Raw genomic sequence first — 6,322 nt, forward strand, 5'->3', positions numbered from 1 at the left:
GGCTATTATTAGTTATTAATTTAATACGATCCTCTAATCAAAGATGATACAGTAATGCACAAAAGGACACATGCAAATTTACATTTGGTATTTTCTGCCTTGAAGTTTTTTTCACATAATCTAAGCATGGGTTTAAGTTCTTGATGATATGTATGAAAAGGCTTTTGATTATTTAGAGGAAAGCATTAAGGAAATCTGAGCTTGTCATGTGTTTAGACATTTCCTATACAGCTTCAAGGACTGGGCCACTACTTCAAATAATAGTATCTTGTGCATCTGATTTCATGAAGAATTCAAGATTAAAGGTCACATATGAGCAGTCTTAATACTGAGATAGTTTGTTGGTAATAAAGCACAATTTTGACTTCTTATCCTTCTAATGAAATGGTGTTGCACACATTGCAGAACTCTGGTAATTTCATTTTACTGTAATTCATAAAGAGAATAACAGGCAAGCAACAATGCACTGGGGTGTTTTAATAGGAAATTGAGGGCCATCTTCACTGGTTTTTCCAGATAGCTTTTCTCCTTCCTTCTGTGTTGTTGTTTTCCAGAATTGCATTGCTTTGGTACTATCTCACTTCTGCAAAAGGCAATTTTGTTAAATGTATTCCCGAATGCACTGATGAAGTTATAACTGTTTGGCAAAGGCTTGGAGACAAAGATGCTGCCATGAAAAATGAGCCTTGTCAACAGAAAACTGATTTGTGATCACAAGATGTGGACAACATGGTCAATGTTGCATTATCTGTTTGTCTCCCACTTTCAGGTGTATCCACTGTCCCAAGGGAGTTGTTACCTGTCAGGAGCATCTATGGACTCCGTCAACCCTTCTTCACTGCCAAATTATATCAGAGCAGAGACTTTTTTCATCTCTTAGTGCTATGGCTTTTGCCCAGTGTAACTGGATATCCTGGGGCTTTGTGGCTGGCATTCTGGGATTTGGGCATCTCGTTCTTTTTTGCTCATCTGTACCTGTCCCTAGCTATGTCTCTCACCTGCACTTATAAAATGGGAGAAAAGCACAGTCTAGTCTTGAAAGAGGTGTTACAAGGAGAAACGTGTTAAAGGCTGTGAGTTTTGGGGTAAGCAGTCAAGGATTTAATAGATAAAATATGAATTTGCTATAGACTGTTTGTAAAAGAAGGTGTATCTTGTTTCATACTAATAGTTGCGTGGCATTTTGGCACGTATGTGAAAAGCTGTTGTTCCCAGTGTCTGCTAGGAGATCATATTATTTCCTTCTCTTAACTCGTAACGCATTTACCCTGCCTGTGATTTATGTAGCCAGGAACAAGAACTGAAGCACTTACACAGGGGAGAGGATGGGTTCCTTGTATGCCAGAACTGTTAAAAGCTAAATCTTCAGATCTTTAACCCATAGGATAGTGTTTCTAAAGAGGACGCCTTAAACCTGTTTGTATTTATTTATTAGTTTCACTACTGTGTTATTTCTACACTGTTTAACAGCAGCTGATATCTTCCCATATTTTTGACGATCCCAGGGTGTTTATCGTAGTTGCAATCGTTCTTTCATTGGGAGCAGCAGAGTAGCTGGGCTTCTACAGCAAACGGAGACTGCAGATCTATTTTAGCCAATGAGCCATTAGTTTATGCTAGTCTAGGAAATTCCGCTTTCTGTTAAACTGCAGCAGCTTACTTATACTCTCACAGAGTTGGCATTAATAGTGTCCAGTCTTCTTAAAATGTGCACTGCTTGTTTTGTTCTAATCCATCTGCTTGAAAAACAAAAAGTTAAATGGGTTATGCAGTATGTGTGTTGCTTTGATGATAGATTTGGAATTTCCTGCCTCAGATAAAGGAGCAAGGATTAGCCTTAAAGATGTAATTCTACCTCTGCCATCCAGATCTAACGCTTGCCTTGCAAAAGGGGCAACAATCCTGTCTTTGCAAGGGATTCTAGGAGGCCCCTTTTCCAAAGTGGAAAAGCTGCAGTCCAGATGCTCAGATAAATTGCCAGGGGTGTCCCTTCTTTTACAGGCAGCTGCTAGGACCTAGGAGGGATGCTGTCTATCCTTGTTGCCACTGACTGAAGAGTAAGAGGTGACTTCTCATTCTCAGTATGTGCTATTTTTGTATAATCTGAGCTTCATTGTATTATGTGGGCTGAACATCCTACAGGTCGTTAGGAAGGGTATGTAATATAGGAAGGTTTAACAGAGGTGCAGGCAAAGAAGTGCCCTGTCCCTCATATAGATAGTATCAGACAAAATTTCACATATTTGCTGATGTTCCCTTGCTACTTGAGTACCCCACAAGAGAAACAACACCTGAAGAGTAAGGCAGGGTCCTAAAACAAATATTACATTAAACAGGCTAGAAAGCTAAAGGCTGAACTCTTCCAGTGAGCCCCAATGACTGCCTGCATTCTTGCTAAAAACGTACTAGCCAGGCTTTTTCCTTTCATGCTATTAACACACCATGCAAATACTCCTATGTCTGTGCAACCTGTTTCTCTTATGTCAGTCGGAACATAGCCCTCTAACCTCTGAAAGTAACACCAGCTTCCCTGGGCAATTACTTTGGCCATTTTGTGCTAGAAATGGTCCTTTAGTACTGTGCTAACTTTAAAAAAAAAATGTTTAAATTACCCCAAAGGAAACTTTAAAAGGTAACAAGCAGGGGTGAAGGGGACAAAGAGAGAAGAAATAGAAGAACTATATTAAGGCTTCATCTCTCTGTGTTCCGCATGTAACGGAGCAAAACCAACATAACCCCCCCTTCTCTCTGTAGCAGAAAACATCCTTCTGGCTCCCTTGTGCAGCCACTGTAAAGGAAGTTTAAATATAGCAGAAATAGACTTACTGAAAAAGCTGTGAGCGGGCTCTAATTTCCAACATCCTTGTTCAACTCTGAGGCATCCGAAGTGTGCGCAAGCCAGAAGTCACTGCAGCCGAGTCCGAACCCGTGTTGATTATCACTCGTGTAGGTGTTAGTGCTGAACACTTTCCCACCCCCTGAAATGCAGGAGGGCTTTTGCTTTGCAAAGTTTCATGTTGTTGCAGGCTACCTGAGATTCCCCTTGTCAAGGGTTCATGCAATCAGGGGCAAAGCTGTGCTTCCAGGCCAGCACATAGAGGGTGTGGAAAGTGTATGCTCCTGGGGGGGCTGCCTTTCTAATTCTTCCTAGCAGGAAGGTGGATGAAGAAATTAATAAACATGGGTCCTATTATGTCTTTTATTAAATAGGAGTTTCAATTAAAGAAATACATGCTTAGGAAAGCGTAACAGCTTTGTGCACTGCTTAAAAGCTGAAACAAATATAAACACTTACAAAACACTTTTCACAAGCTTTATAAGTCAGAAAATGAAAATGGCATTAAAAACTTAATTTAAAAAAAAATTAATAATTTCACACTAAGGTAAGGAGATTCCAATTAGACAGAAAAATACCCAGTGTCAGAGGGGCAGTACTGAATGCTGTAGGATATCTGAGCCCCCAGCTGACAGAGAGTTTCTAATTTAGGGCCAAATTAAGCTCTCATTTATGCTGACATGTATCCTCAGGAACTCTTTTCATTTCATCAGGGTACTTGAATCTTACCCCTATGTAGCTGAGCCCATAAATGAGTCCTTAAGAAGCTTTTTGCTACTGAGAATTCTTTTGGAGTCTTATCATTATTTAAGTTCTTTCCTGAATAATGAACAGGCAGAGGCAGTAGGGAGAAAAGACTGGCAGGCATGAACCTGTTGTTATAAAACAATAAAATGTCCTGAAACTTGAGGATTCCAACTTTGTTACAGATACCACTATTTAAGTAAGTCCTTATTGTTTACCTCTGACGTTTAAATACACTAAACATTGGGAATCCAGAAACTCCAGATTATTAAGAGGATGAATGGACCAATTACAACATATAGCACTGTGTTATTCATATGGAGGCTTTTCAAAATTGTCTTTCAATAACTTCTTTCCAAGTCTAAGTAAAACAGATCTCCACAGCTGGCCATTTGTGTAGCATAGCAGGTATGTTACATATGCCTGTGACCTTCAAACACTAGCTTTTATGGGCACGTCTCTTGTGGTTAGCATGATAAATGATGTTAAGCTGGCTAATTAAATCAATACATCTCATTAATGTCTTGCAGTTTCTGAATTTCTTGTCACTCTTTAGTCCTATGGATCACCTTCCGTATCTGCTTTTCTCAGATCAACATGCGATTTTTTCCCTCTTCTTTCTCTGCAGAGATACAGCAATTCCAGTACTCTCCATCTGAAAGTATGTTTGAGAAGTATATTTAGTACATCTAATAAGAGAATAGTTGAAAGGTAACCAGTAGCACCTCCCGCTTCCCCATTAATTTTATTTTCACCATTTCACAAATGGAGGCCCTTCTGCATCTTTTGGACTTAAGTTATAAACTAAACAATGGAAATAACTTTTTTTTTTGGTTGAATGTGTTGTGAATTGTGTTAATGCAGGGAGAGAATGGGTGCTAAGAGATGTTATATGAAAGAATTTAAAGAATCCTACAAGGATTTTCACTCTCTTGCAGCACTGACAAGGATCTGAGTTAGGAATATGGCAAACAATATTGTCCCTATGCCTATTGTGTGTCTGTCTCCATGCTTCCACATAATAGAAAGCCTTTTTCTGTTACCTTCTTGACTTTTGCCATATATTAAATACCTAATAAAAGAGGTTTAAAACCTTTCCACAAAAAAAATGTTTTTTTCCACAAAGATAATAGCCTAAATATCTCTTGGAATACGTTAATTCTCTTGGATATTTTTCTTTTTTTTTTTCCCCCCAGTAAATCGTGATTTTAATACCACCTCAGCATAGAAACAAAAATATTGGTGTTTTGGGGTTTTGTGTGCTTTTTAAAAAAAATTTTTTCTTTCTCTTCTTTTAAATCCTTCTTATTTACAAGTTTTTTCACAAGCAAGGAAAGGGAAGACAAGGGAAGACATTTCTCCACAGTTAAGCATTTCTCTGGAAAAACTTGGAAGAAGCAGGTTTCTACCTTGCTAACCAAGCAAGATGAGACAAAAAAGAGCAACTGCCAATGTTTTAGGCAAGCCTAGCAACAGCGCACGTCTGGATAGCTTGTTATGATTCAAGTGTATGTTTTAATAGGGGAAAAACAATGTTGGTTTGAATGCACTGAATACCAGTAACTCCCAAACAGAGAGCTTCCTGGCTGTAGGCAAACACCACCTCTGACTCAGATGCTGTGGTATAAATACATTTGATCATCCCATACTAATGCCTTTACACACGGACCTGCCCCCATCCCTGCAGCATGCCAGGACGTAGGAATGCAGCCTGGCTCTTCCCTGGGACTCCTGTCTTGCTTTTCTTGATTTGTAACAAGAGAACAGAAAGATCCTGGAGTAGAAACTGAGACAACAACCCCCTCTGCACCCCTACAGTAACTCTGGTCCCCTGAGCTGTGGTGCAAGTGGGAAGGGAAAGGTGAGGAATAAGCAACCTGGCCTGCAGACATGTTAGGATGGAGTGCTGCCAGGGGAAAACATTGGGATGATTACACCCACAGCATCTTGCTCAAAGGCTTGCCTGGGAAGCCTTTTGCAAGTAACTGAAATCTGCTTTCCGCTGAGCCTAGAGGTCTTACGCAGGACTTTTCCTGCCTCTTTGCGCTATATATAGTAGGTATGCTAGTAAAGGTCCTGGAAACAAAAGAAGTCCTCAGGTTGTGTTGCTTCATCTACGACTAACCTGTCACATTGCGGCTTGTCCTGCAAGAATCTGGGTTGCAGTCAGAAATTCAGCTCATTATCCAGAGGTGATACAATGCAGTGTTCGCCCATCCTGTTTCTGCAGCTAATAGAGCTGTCAGCTCCGCTGTCATTCACTTGTCATCCCATCCAGAAACATATAGAAAGCCTTAAAGGAAACAGGCCATCCCAAGAGCAGACTCGTGAAATAAAATTGACCCTTATTCAAATGTACATGCAAAATGGCTTGGACTTTTCCCTTCGATTGTTATTTGTACTGGATTTGCCTTTTGTTCCACAGAGTGTTAATGTGGGTTGAAAATATGGCATTTTTCAGGAAAATATCTGTTATAGGTGCCAAAGGCTGTTCTGTTGTCAATGATTTGTGATATTCTCATGGCATATTTGGAAGAAAGGTTTTCACCTCTGTCTCCTTCAGTTGCCTTAAGCCCAGCGTTACCGTCTCATTCAAGGGATGCTAATGACTGTGTTCACTTGTTGCATTAGATATTTGTGCCAAGGGTGTTTATGAATGTTCTAGCTGATTTTAAATACAAACTTTAGTGCCTGGAGACACCTTCACATTGAAAACAATTGAGTCACCATAGCAGGGAAGGA

The 6,322-nt window shown here is 39.9% G+C and overlaps 1 long non-coding RNA gene across 1 annotated transcript; it reads right to left on the reverse strand.

Moving 5' to 3' along the window:
* Window positions 1–1,413: 1,413 nt before the first annotated feature.
* LOC103924586 lies at window positions 1,414–3,016 on the reverse strand. The gene is made up of 2 exons (XR_663989.1): window positions 2,827–3,016; window positions 1,414–1,736 (listed from the first exon to the last, which is right to left on the reverse strand). It is a non-coding gene; the product is annotated as an uncharacterized LOC103924586 (long non-coding RNA).
* Between the last annotated feature and the right edge of the window lie 3,306 nt (window positions 3,017–6,322).

Source organism: Pygoscelis adeliae, unplaced genomic scaffold (genome assembly GCF_000699105.1).
Source record: "Pygoscelis adeliae isolate BGI_AS28 unplaced genomic scaffold, ASM69910v1 Scaffold57, whole genome shotgun sequence".
NCBI classification, from domain to species: domain Eukaryota; kingdom Metazoa; phylum Chordata; class Aves; order Sphenisciformes; family Spheniscidae; genus Pygoscelis; species Pygoscelis adeliae.